This window comes from Heloderma suspectum, chromosome 10 (assembly GCF_057233095.1).
Source record: "Heloderma suspectum isolate Gila_16-S chromosome 10, 16-S_ref, whole genome shotgun sequence".
Lineage (NCBI taxonomy): Eukaryota > Metazoa > Chordata > Lepidosauria > Squamata > Helodermatidae > Heloderma > Heloderma suspectum.
In genome coordinates, this window is record NC_139467.1 from 14,057,329 (window position 1) to 14,070,567 (window position 13,239).

General features: G+C 49.3%; 1 long non-coding RNA gene across 2 annotated transcripts in view; it reads right to left on the reverse strand.

Moving 5' to 3' along the window:
* LOC146337750 (uncharacterized) overlaps positions 1-13,239 on the reverse strand; it is a 25,097-nt gene continuing 11,858 nt past the window's right edge. For both annotated transcript variants that reach the window (XR_014785090.1, XR_014785091.1), the window contains 2 exons: positions 3,059-3,188; positions 1-491 (listed from right to left, as the gene is read on the reverse strand). This is a non-coding gene — a long non-coding RNA (uncharacterized LOC146337750). The remainder of the gene's footprint in view (positions 492-3,058; positions 3,189-13,239) is intronic.

Below are 13,239 nucleotides of genomic sequence, written 5' to 3' on the forward strand. Positions count from 1 at the left end.
TCTCAAGCCAGAATTGTAGTACAGACTGAAATTCTGAAGCAATAAAGGAACTGTGCTTCTCCCGCATTGGCAACTATCCTTGCCTAGTTTATTATGTACAGAGAATTGTTTACATGAGGGAGCGTTAAAAAAATGAAGCCGGCTGCTTTCTGAACAGAATTTGACTACCTTGGTATACCATGCATTATGCAGAATGAGGTAGGTGGGCTATGAGTTTATTTTGTTTTATTTATTTATTACATTTCTATACTGCCCAGTAGCCGAAGCTCTCTGGGCAGTTCACAAAAAAGGTTTTCTTTTACAGTCTGCTGCAACCATTTGACAAGATGGAAATGTAAAACAAAATACTGTGGATTCCAGATGTTCGGTCAAACTCTTTTTGTGTGGCTTTGTTATTATACATGGGAGTGGCGATGGGGGAGAGAGCTCTTGGGAGTCATTTCCAAGTAGTTGAAGTCATCATCTCCAGTGCATACAGGGCCAAAATAAGTCTGTATTAAAAAAGCATAAAATATATTATTTAAGAGGAAAATATAATAAAAAGAGTTCCCGCAATATCACCAGGGGCCTTTATGCATGATCAGCCAATATATGACCTTTTTTTTTTTTTACCTTTGCACAACACTCCTGTAAGTTTGTCCCAGTGTCAATAGCACATTTCCACATCTGTACATGAATGGGGAAGAATAGAGGGAAGAGAACTCTCAAGCACAGCTGGAAATGTGAGCAGCTAAACTGGAGTGGAATTAAGACATGAAGTTCATGCAACAGAAAGAGGAACAGTGCATTCACATAGAACAGCTCTTTTGACACTGCAGGCATGTTTCTTTGTGAATGTGCAGAATGTGCAAAAAGCATCTTGATTAAGGAAGGGTGAGAAATTTTCTTTGTTGAGATATTTTGCAGATTTACCCAGTTTGCAATTCCTGAGCCTTTCAGCAAGCCAAGATGGAGTCGTGTTCCAAAATGTGAATTTTTGTGAACTTTCCTATGCAGCTCATCTCAGGAAAAATGCACACAGAAATGCCCTTATTTTCGCCGTAGTCTACGTAAACATTTATGTAGACTACAGCAACTAAATAAGGAACGCGAATGGCGGCTCCCTTTGGGGGCCGCCATTCGCGTACGCGCTTTTTTTTTTTTTTTTAAAGTCACCTGTGATAGGCTACGTGACGATTCACGTAGCCTATCACGGCTGACTTTGCAGATCTAGCCGTGATAGGCTACGTGAATCGTCACGTAGCCTATCAGGGGGTGTTTTTTTTTTTTTTTTTAACTTTCGCGTTCGTGGCCGGGCGAGGCGGCAAGCCTCCTCCCCGGCCTGATTTTCGGCCGGGCGAGGCGGGAAGCCTCCCCCCCCGGCCTGAATTTTGGCCGGGCGAGGCGGGAAGCCTCCCCCCCGGCCTGAACTTCGCGGGGGGAGCAGCGAAGTGCTCCCCCCCACCGCGAACAAGCTGCGAGAAAAGGTAAGTGACTTTCGTCCACCCCTACACTTACCTTTCCGCGGATTATGTTCATGGGGGGGGGGAGGCATTCCGTCCCTCCCCCCGGAATCCTCGACGGGGGGGGGAGGCAATCCGTTCCTCCCCCCTGGAATCCTCCACGGCCAGCTGTGCTCCGCGGCAGCACCGCGGAGCAGCCGGCCAGGCCCAGCCAGGCCAGAGCCATTCACAGCCGGATTTCCGACCGCGGAGGGCTCTGGGGAAAAAAACAAACAAATCCGCGTATGCAAATGGCAGTGGCTACGGCTGCCGCCATTTGCATTCCTTATTTTTGCCCGTCTTAATCTACATAAATATTTACGTAGACTATGACGGCAAAAATAAAGGGGAACGCAAATAGCGTAGCGGGCGCTATTTGTGTCCCTTTTTGATTCACTGTTTTAGCCTACGTAAATATTTGCTACGCTATGCTATTTGCGTTCCCCTGTATTTTCGCCGTCATAATCTACGTAAATATTTACGTAGACGAAGACGGCCAAAAATAGGGAACGCAAATGGCGGCGGCCGTAGCCGCCGCCATTTGCGTACGCAGTTGTGTGTTTTTTTTTAAACCCAGCCATGATAGGCTACGTAAATCTTTACATAGCCTATCACGTCTTTTTTTTTTTTTTTTACAAGACTGCAAATGGCAGCGGTGGCAGCTGGTGGGAAGACCAGCCACTGCCGCCGCTGCCGCCCGGAAAATCCACCCCAGGTAAGTCTCTTCCCGGGGGGGATCTGCAGGGGGGCGGGGGGGCAGGTCGTTCCGCCACGGCGTTCGGGGGGCCGAATGCACTGGCATTCGGCCTCACCGAGATCCATGGTGGAATTCTGACATCCCTACATCCTAAACATATTTTTCCCTGAAAAAAATCATATCTTGATTAATTTAGGGCTCAGTCCTATTGCTTACACCTTTGATACTCATACAGCTCCAAACCCGGAGGCTTACAATTATCCAGTGCAGAGAAGGAGGCATTTTCATGCAGAGCAGGAGGCATTTCGTGCGTCCCACGTTGCATTTTAGCCAGATGGGTGTTTTTACCCATCTAGCAGAAGCATCGGGGAGGGATAAAGTCTGAGAACTGCTTGAGAGAGCTCATATCTGCGTGTCCATGGTCTCCTTCCCTCCCCTCCCATCAGCTCACCCCCATCAGCTTGCATTTGTGAGCTCATAGAGGCAGCCAATGTGGTTCTCTCCACACCAGCTGCGAGGGGGCAGGGAAGGAGGTTGGGAGCTTGGACTCCTGGGTCCGAGGTCAGAGCGCTGTCCCTGGCATTGGATCCCGGAGTCTGAATATTCCTAAGCCCTCCAGATGCTGTCTAGGGACCATAGGATTACTTTCCCTGGTAATTTTTTGTTTATTAACATACTATGTATTCACCACATTCAAATTACAGTAAGGGAAAGGGCTTTCAAACAAGATAGAGTCCCTATGTAACCATTTCCTTGACATACAATTAGAAAGCCAGAATACTTCCTTTAGAAAACAGTTACTTTTGAACCAGTGCAGGCAGAACCGGGAATGTAGATTCTCAGGGTATCTCTACACTAGGGGTGTCCGGATTGTACTCACCCTCATCCGCCTGTGGGTCTGCGGGGGGGGAGGCGATCTGGTCCTCCCCCCGGAATCCTCTGTGGCTGGCTCCACACTGCGGCGAGTCTGCAGACCTGCTGGCCAGCTCCCGCCGCCACCGGACTTCCAGCTGCAGCCGGAAATAGGGATGTACGAAAGTGACTTATCTTTTTGCGGATTCTGTTCATGGTGGGGGAGGAGACGTTCCGTCCCTCCCCCCGGAATCCTCGATGGGGGGGAGGCGATCCAGTCCTCCCCCCCCGGAATCCTCGATGGCCAGTTGCGCTTCGCGGTGGCTCCGCTAGGCAGCCGGCCAGGCCCAGGCCAGGGCTGTCCGCAGCCAGATTTCTGTCTGGGTTTAAAAAAAACAAACAAACGCGTACGCAAATGGCAGCAGCTATGGCCACTGCCATTTGTGTTCCTTATTCTTCGCTGTCTTAGTCTACATCAATATTGATGTAGACTAAGACGAAAAAAAGAAAAGGGAACGCAAATAGCGTAGTGGGCGCTATTTGCATTCCCCCTTATTTTCGCTGTAATAGTCTACGTAAATATTTATGTAGACTAAGACAGCAAAAAATAAGGAACGCAAATGGCGGCAGCCGTAGCCGCCACCATTTGCGTACGTATTTGTTTTTTTTTTTTAAACCCAGACTTGATAGGCTACGTAAGTCTTTACATAGCCTATCACGTCCATGGGGAAAAACAAGAAAAAAACACAGACTGCAAATGGCAGTGGCGGCAGCCAGTCAGAAGAACAGCTGCCACCGCCGCCACTGCCAAAGCCGCTGCTCGAGCCTCCGCCATCCGGAACATCTGCCCCAGGTAAGTCTCATCCCAGGGGGGATCTGTGGGGGGCAGGGGGGGCAGGCCATTCTGCAATGGATTTTGGGGGGGCCGAATGCACTGGCATTCGGCCTCACCGAGATCCGTCACGGAATTCTCTGACATCCCTAGCCGGAAATGGCATCCAGCGTAGCAGACGCCATTTGCATCCCTGCCTTTTGCTGTTATAGGCTACATAAATCTTTACGCAGCCTATCATGGCAAAGAGCAGGGACTAGGGATGTCAGAGAATTCCGCCATGGATCTCAGGGAAGCTGAATGCCAGTGCATTCGTCTCCCCGAAATCGTTGGCGGAACGGTCTGCCCCCCCGCCCCCCTGGGACGAGACTTACCTGGGGCGGATCTTCCTGGCGGTGGTGGCTCCAGCGGTGGCTCCAGCGGCGGTTCAGCGGCGGTTCAGCGGCAGCGGCTACGGCGGCCGGCCTTCCGACCGGCTGCCGCCACCGCCATTTCCAGTTTTAAAAAAAGAAGAAGTGATAGGCTATGTAAAGATTTATGTAGCCTATCATGGCTAAGTTTTAAAGAAAAACTGTGATAGGCTACATAAATGTTTACGTAGCCTATCACGGCTGACTTAAAAAAAACACAAACCAACGCGCGTACGCAAATAGCATCCGCTATGCTATTTGCGTTCCCCTTATTTTCGCCGTCTTAGTCTACGTAAATCTTGACGTAGACTAAGACGTGCCAAAATAAGGAAAGCAAATATGCGCGTTGTGGTTATTTTTTTTTTAAGTCAGCCGTGATAGGCTACGTAAACATTTACGTAGCCTATCACCGCTGACTGTAGGGACGCAAACGGCGGCAGCTATGGCCACTGCCATTTGCGTCTCTGCTAGCCAGGCTTTCTAGAGATGACAGAGCTTTTATTGCCCTCAGTCCATGTGTTCCTTTTCTGTCTGATTGTGGCCTCCCAATAGTGAGAAGGGGGTCAATGCTTGACCACTGCTTTTAAGCTGTCGTTGAGAGAATTACCAGTAGTTTCCAGAAACTGGGATCCAAACCTGGGATATTTTTGCCTGCAGAGGATTTGACAGAGCTCCTCCCCAGACTTTTTGTCCTGCCATCAAGAAGTGCCTGCTGTGAAAGGCCCAACTAAGCACACAACACCAAAATTAGGAACTCCACCCATGCTGCTTCAATTCCTTCTTAGGGAGTGTCAGCTAGGGATGTACGAAAGTGACTAATCCTTTCGCGGATTATGTTGATGGTGGGGGGGGAGGCATTCTGTCCCTCACCCCGGAATCCTCGATGGGGGGGCGGCGATCCGTTCCTCCCCCCCGGAATTCTTGATGGCTGGCTGTGCTCCGCGGCAGCTCTGCGGAGCAGCCGGCCAGGCCCAGCCTAGCCCAGAGCCATCCACAGCCAGATTTCCAGCCATGGAGGGCTCTGGGGGAAAAAAAACACCGTGTATGCAAATGGCGGCGGATTTACGTAGGCTAAAACGGCGAATCAAAAAGGGACGCAAATAGCGCCCGCTACTCTATTTGCATTCGCCTTTATTTTCGCCATCATAGTCTACATAAATATTTACGTAGACTAAGACGACGAAAAATAAGGAACGCAAATGGTGGCGGCCGTAGCCACCATTTGCGTACACAGTTGTTGTTTTTTTAAACCCACCCAGCCATGATAGGCTACATAGAGATTTATGTAAAGATTTACTATCACATCGTTTTTTGTTTTTTTTTTAAACCTAGCCATGATAGGCTACGTAAATCTTTATGTCGCCTATCATGTCTTTTTTTTTTTTTTTAAACAAGACTGGAAATGGTGCTGGCGGCAGCCGGTCAGAAGACCAGCCGCCACCGCCGCCGCCGAAACCGCCACTGGAGCCGCTGCCACCTGGAAGATCAACCCCAGGTATCATCCCGGGGGGGATCCGCGGGGGGGTGGGGGGGTGGCAGGCCGTTCTGCCACAGAGTTCTCACCAAGATCTGTGGTGGAATTCTCTGCCATCCCTAGTGTCAACCCATGAAGTACCTAGACATTTTGTGTCTTTTGAGATATATCCCCACCTTACTTTGTTCTGTTATTATTATTTTTCTTTTAAAACAGACTACAATATAAGTGAAAGAAATGCAGTTGGAAGGCTAGAAAGACAAAGCTGAAGGCCAAAGACTTTTATGCGCCCATCCAGTTTTCAGTATCAGTGTGCTGATATATCCTCCAATTTCCCAAAAGTGTTCTTCCCCTGTGAAAAGGCTTCCATGGTTCTGCCTTATTCTCATGGTACTTGTTGTTGTTGTTCAGTCGTTCAGTCGTGTCCGACTCTTCGTGACCCCATGGACCATAGCACGCCAGGCCTTTCTGTCCTGTGCTCTCTCCTGGAGTGTGCTCAAGTTCATATTCATTGCATCCGTGATGCTATCTAGCCATCTCATCCTCTGCCGTCCCCTTCTCCTTTTGCCTTCAGTCTTTCCCAGCATCAGGGTCTTTTCCAGGGAGTTTTCTCTTCGCATTAGGTGGCCAAAATATTGGAGCTTCAGCTTCATTATCTGTCCTTCCAATGAGCAGTCAGGTTTGATTTCCTTTAGGATGGACTGATTTGACCTCCTTGCAGTCCAGGGGACTCGTAAGAGTCTTCTCCAGCACCACAGTTCGAAAGCATCAGTTCTTCGGCGCTCAGCCTTCCTTATAGTCCAGCTCTCACAGCCATTCATTACTACTGGGAAAACCATAGCTTTGATTAGACGGACCTTTGTCGGCAAGGTGATGTCTCTGCTTCTTACTATGCTGTCTAGGTTGGCCATAGCTTTCCTCCCCAGGAGCAAGCGTCTTTTAATTTCATGGCTACAGTCACTGTCTGTGGTGATCTTGGAGCCCAAGAAAGTAAAATCTGTCACTGCTGCCATTTCTTCCCCTTCTATATGCCAGGAAGTGATAGGGCCAGATGCCATGATCTTCGTTTTTTTAATGTTGAGTTTCAAACCAGCTTTTGCACTCTCCTCTTTCACCCTCAACAAGAGGCTCTTGAGATCCTCTTCGCTTTTTGCCATTAGGGTGGTATCGTCTGCATATCGGAGGTTGTTGATAATTCTCCCAGCAATCTTAATTCCGACCTGTGATTCATCCAACCCGGCATTTCTCATGATGTACTCTGCATATAAGTTAAATAAGCAGGGTGACAATATGCAGCCTTGTCGTACTCCTTTCCCAATTTTGAACCAATCGGTTGTTCCATCTCTGGTTCTTACTGTTGCTTCTTGACCCTCGTACAGGTTTCTCAGGAGACAGGTAAGGTGGTCTGGTACTCCCATCACTTTAAGAATTTGCCACAGTTTGTTGTGATCCACACAATCAAAGGCTTTAGCGTTCCCATGGTACTTGGGAATTTCTTTAAAATTACTTTGGGTGTTGTGTTTGAGTTAACCTTATTGTTGTGAGGTGGCGAAGGGTGCTGTGTGTGTGTGTGTTTTCTTTCTCTTACATGTCTTCATCACTCTGGAGTCTCCCTGGCTGCCTGCACCTCCTGCTCTGAAAAAAAAAAGGCCTTCTGGGAGGATATGCTCATGACTTCTTCCCCTGTTCTTACTGAAGTGCAGGAAGCTGGGGATGCTGCAGCCCACTGGAAAAATGATTGTCCAATGAAAGACAGGACCCTCTCAGACATCCTTGGCTACCTTATAACTAAAGTAAGTGCAAGAACCCGACATCCTATGCACAAGATGTCACCAACATCATCATATCATCTTGTCCTTTGAAAATGCTTCTGAAAGCAATTCCTTTCCTATCAAAATTCAAATCAAATGAGAATGGTTGGAAAAAAACCAAAACAAAACATGGAAGACATTTTTGGCACAGCATTCATTCTTACCATTTCACTAGGTTTCACTCTTTTCCGAACCACTGGGATTTTATTTATTTTTACTAGCCCACTGACAAACCCTTCTGACAGTAATAGCCAGAACTGCTACTTGGTTGTTGTTTTTATTTTCTTGTTGCTGTTTGTAAACCTAGAGGTATGGTAAATAAGGCTAGCAGAATCATTCCCCAAAGTAAACTAGGAAATGGAAGGAGCCTGGGGAAGGAGGACCAGCCAGCAGCTGCACCAGGTGGATCCTGAGCCTGAGCCTGCTTCTGCCCCCGCCCACAGGTACTTAAGGCGGGGCTGCCAGAGGCAGCACCTCGGCATCGTGCTAAGTGTGACGCTAAGTGCACACTTAGTATCGCACTTGGAGAAACATGGAACAGCATATGAAGACCCACCCACTGCCTCTCCAGAGACACCAGCAGCCACAGTACCAGCAGCAAATAGCAGCAGCAGCAGAGGGCAGCAGCTTTAAAGACCAGGGGAAGGGGCAAACGTGGACTATCTGCTCCTTCTTAGCTGCTGTTCTCTTTTATCTCTTTTATATTCTTTTAAACTGTTGTATATTTTATATCTTAATATTTTAATATGTGCCTGGGAGGACTATTGGACAACTCAGGGGGTGGGGGAGGTGCCACCATAACTGTGGTCACGGGCAGGGGGAGGTATGGCGTTGGGGGATTAACAGGCCAGCTGAGGAGAAGAGGGGCTAGACACCTTACAGCTGTCCCCTCTTCTGGTTCTTCCCCCAACCTGATGGTTCCTGGCAGCCTTACCAGTCTGCCCTCGGGTCTGGTGGTGCTGCTGCTGAATGCCAGGTCGGCCCAAAATAAGACCTCCCTCATCCATGATTTGATTGTGGATGAGGGGGCTGACCTGGCATGTATTACTGAGACCTGGGTGGGGGAACTGGGAGGGGTCACTCTCTCCCAGCTGTGCCCTCCTGGGTACTCGGTGCAGCACCAACACCGACTTGAGGGTCGGGGAGGGGGGGTTGCCGTGGTCTATAGGAATTCAATCTCCCTCTCCAGGCTTCCTGCTCATTCGAGTGCAGATCTTGAGTGTCTGTACCTTGTGTTGGGTACCCGGGACAGATTGGGGATTCTGTTGGTGTACCGCCCACCCCGCTGCCCATCAGACTCCCTGCCTGAGCTGACGGAGGTGGTCTCGGACTTGGTGTTGAGGACCCCCAGGATGATGGTCCTGGGGGATCTCAACTTCCATGCTGAGGCCGCTGTATCCGGGGCGGCTCAGGACTTCATGGCCGCCATGACAACCATGGGGCTGTCCCAACATGTCATTGGCCCAACGCATATAAAAGGACACACGCTTGATCTGGTTTTCTTGACTGGGCAGGAGGATGGTGATCTGAAAGTAGAGGAATTAACATCTGTCCCTTTGTCATGGTCAGATCACTTCCTGCTGAGGTTTAGACTTCTGGCGGCCTTTCCCCTCTGCAAGGGTGGGGGACCTATTAAAATGGTCCGCCCCTGGAGATGAATGGATTCCGATGGATTCCAGAGGGCTCTGGGGGATTTTCCTGCTGGTATGGCTGGTGCTCCTGTCGAAGCCCAGGTCGCTCTGTGGAATGCAGAGATGACTCGGGCGGTTGACACGATCGCACCCAAGCGCCCTCTGCCTCTGAGCAGAGCCCGGCCAGCTCCTTGGTATACACCTGAGCTGAGGGCAATGAAGCAAGAGGGGAGACGGCTAGAACGCAGGTGGAGGAAAACTTGTGCTGAGTCTGACCGAACACAGGTAAGAGCCCACTATCGAGCCTACTCTGTGGCGGTGAGGGTGGCAAAGAGGCAGTTCTTTTCCACCAGCATTGCATCTTCTCAGTGTCGTCCGGCGGAGCTTTTCCGAGTGGTTCGCGGCCTGTTACATTCTGGGCCAGGGAGAGAGACGGTGGAACCCTCGGTAGCACGCTGTGACAGGTTTGCGCAGCACTTTGAGGATAAAGTCGCTCAGATTCGTCATGAATTGGACACCACCATTAATGCAGTTCCATTGGTAGAGGCGTTCAGAGCACCGTCTGGTCCAGTTTTATTGGATGAGTTTCAGTTACTGAGGACTGAGGATGCGGACAAGGTGCTTGGCCAAGTCCGATCGACCACTTGTGTGCTTGACCCTTGCCCTTCATGGCTTATTAAATCAAACAAGGAGGGGTTGTCCGGCTGGGTCCAGGAGGTTGTAAATTCCTCCTTGAGAGAGGGAGTGGTGCCTGCCGCTTTAAAAGAGGCAGTAATTAGACCACTCCTGAAAAAGCCTAACCTGGACCCAGAGGATGTTAACAATTATAGGCCAGTGGCCAACATCCCCTTCCTGGGCAAGGTGCTTGAGCGGGTGGTTGTAGGACAGCTCCAGGCACTCTTGAATGAAACGGATTATCTAGATCCATTTCAATCGGGCTTCAGGCCTGGTTTTGGAACGGAAACTGCCTTGGTCGCCCTGTGGGATGACCTTTGTCGGGAGAGGGACAGGGGGAGTGCGACCCTGTTGATTCTCCTGGACCTCTCAGCGGCTTTCGATACCATCGACCATGGTATCCTTCTGGATAGGTTGTCTGGGTTGGGAGTTGGAGGCACTGCACTACAGTGGTTCCGCTCCTACTTGGATGGCCGATTCCAGAAGGTGGTGCTGGGGGATTATTGCTCTGTGACATGGCAATTGTGCCATGGGGTTCCGCAGGGCTCTATTCTATCCCCCATGCTGTTTAACATCTACATGAAACCGCTGGGGGAGGTTATCCGGAGGTGTGGGCTGAGGTGCCATCAATATGCGGATGACACCCAGCTCTATCTCTCTTTCTCATCAAAACCAGGTGAGGCAGTGGCTGTTCTGAACCACTGCCTGGGCATGGTAATGGACTGGATGAGGGCCAATAAACTGAAACTCAATCCAGACAAGACGGAGGTACTGTTAGTGGGTGGTTCGTCTGCCCGGCTAGGTGATAATCAACCTGTTCTGGAGGGGGTTGCACTCCCCCTAAAGGATCAGGTTCGTAGTTTGGGGGTGCTCTTGGATCCAGAACTGTCACTTGAGGCACAGGTGAACTCAGTGGCACGGAGCACTTTTTATCAGCTTAGGCTGGTATACCAACTACACCCTTATCTGGACAGAGATAGCCTAGCTACAGTTATCCATGCTCTGATAACTTCTCGTCTGGATTACTGCAATGCGTTATACGTGGGGCTGCCTTTGAAAACGGTCCGGAAACTTCAGCTGGTCCAAAATAGGGCAGCAAGATTGTTAACAGGGACTGGCCTGCGAGCTCATATTACGCCAGTACTTTTCCAGCTGCACTGGCTGCCGGTCCATTTCCGGGCCCGATTCAAAGTGCTGGTGTTAACATTCAAAGCCCTTAATGGCTTGGGGCCAGGTTACCTGAAAGATCGCCTCCTCCCATATTTGCCTGCCCGGACCTTAAGATCATCAGCAGCGGCCCTTCTCCGTGAGCCCCTGCCAAAGGAAGTGAGGCGGGTGGCTACTAGGAGGAGGGCTTTTTCTGTTGTGGCACCCCGGCTCTGGAATGAGCTCCCTAGTGAGGTTCGCCTGGCGCCTACATTGTACTCCTTTCGGCGCCAGGTGAAGACCTTTTTATTTTCCCAGGCATTTTAGCTTTCTAAATTTTTATCTTTGCTGTTTTAAATCTGTATTTTAAACTCCTGTACTGCTGCTAGGTTTTATTGTGGTTGTATTGTTATATTGTGGTTTTAATGTTCTATTTATTTTAAATTGTTTTAATGTGTGTTGTTTGGTTTTAGTTTTTGTGAACCGCCCAGAGAGCTTCGGCTATTGGGCGGTATAGAAATAAATAAATAAATAAATAAATGCCCCCCTTTTATTAAGAGCAATATTAGAAAGTTGCCAAATTAAATCCTGAGCATGCTGAGAAATGTAATCTGTGGAATAATAGCTGCCATTTAAAGCAAATTTAAACTGAGTCACAGGAAGAGAAGGTGTGCACTGCAGATTAGGGGTGGGCCAAAATGGCAGGTGGCAAATTGGTGGCAGCTGTGATCACAACGTGATTCTTGAAATGACCATTTTGGGGGAGCAGGGTGCTTTAGCAAGACTTACATTTCATACCATGCCTATTATGAATGAAATCTATCCAAATAATAAATAAATAAAACCAGCTCCTGCCGTCAGACTAATAGCGTAAATTGGAGGCAAGACATACAAGAAAGCAAGGGAGGGAGAGTCAGATGAGCAACACAGAGGAAATGCATTTTAAGGAGCTGCTTGAACATGACCCCAGGAAGAGAGTCAGATATTATGAGGAAAGGGCAATCAAGCGTCAGAGACAGGCTGGATCAAGATTCACACTGGATCAACTGCAGTGACAGAAGTGGACTTCTCCACCTCCTCCTTCCCACAGTGGCCCTATCAGACCCATGAAAATGCTACACGGAAAGCTAGGAGACCCCACGAATGGGGTGAGCTGAGTTGCTAGTGAGGAAAATTCCAAAAATTGAGTAAAGGAACCATCCACAAGTAGAGCTCTTCTTGCAAAAGGCAGATCCTGGATCCAACCTATTGGCAAGGGAAAATACTAAGTGATTATATACTAGTGGGTACATTTTTAAACCAGTGAAACAGAGGTAGAGAAATACTCAAAAATTTCGCAGAAAATGTGGTTCTTAGGCAGATAATTTAGGGTGCAATCCAATGCATGTTTAGACAGAGGTCCTACGATTCCCTGCATGCCACAGCCAGGACTTTTTTTTTTCTGTCTAAACATGCATAGAATAATTAGACCCTTACTGTCATACTGATTTGTGTATGACTTGTGTAAATACTTACGTAGCCTATCACGGCAAAAAGCAGAGCTGCAAATGGCGGCCGCTACACCATTTGTGCCCCTGCTTTTTGCCATAATAGGCTACATAAGTATTTACATAGCCTAGCATGGAGAAAGGCAGCCACGCAAATGGCATAGTGGCCACCATTTACGTGGCTGCCTTTTGTCGTGATAGGCTACATAAATACTTACATAGCCTATCACGGCTTGGCAGCCACACAAATGGCCACCATAGTGGCCGCCATTTGTGGCCGCAGCAGCCTGGCAGTGGCCAGAATTCCAGCTGTGGCCGGCCCTGGCTGGCAGCTCTGCGGACTCACCATGGAGCGGAGCCGGCCGGGGATAGGGATGGACGAAAGTCCCTTACTTGTCCTCGAAGCTTGCTTCGCAGTGGGGGAGAGGCGCCCCGCCCGGCCGAAATTCAGGCTGGGGGGGAGGCGCCCCATCCCTTGCCGGCGAAATTCAGGCCGGGTAGAAGCGTCCCGTCTACCCGGCCGCGAAAAAAAAAAAAAAAAAGGAACACCCCTGTGATAGGCTACGTGACGATTTACGTAGCCTATCATGGCTAGATTTCCAAAGTCAGCCATGATAGGCTACGTTAATCGTCACGTAGCCTATCATGGGTGACTTTGAAAAAAAAAAAAGCACGTACGCAAATGGCGGCCCCCATGGGGCGCCGCCATTTGCGTTCCTTATTTGGTCCCTGTAGTCTACGTA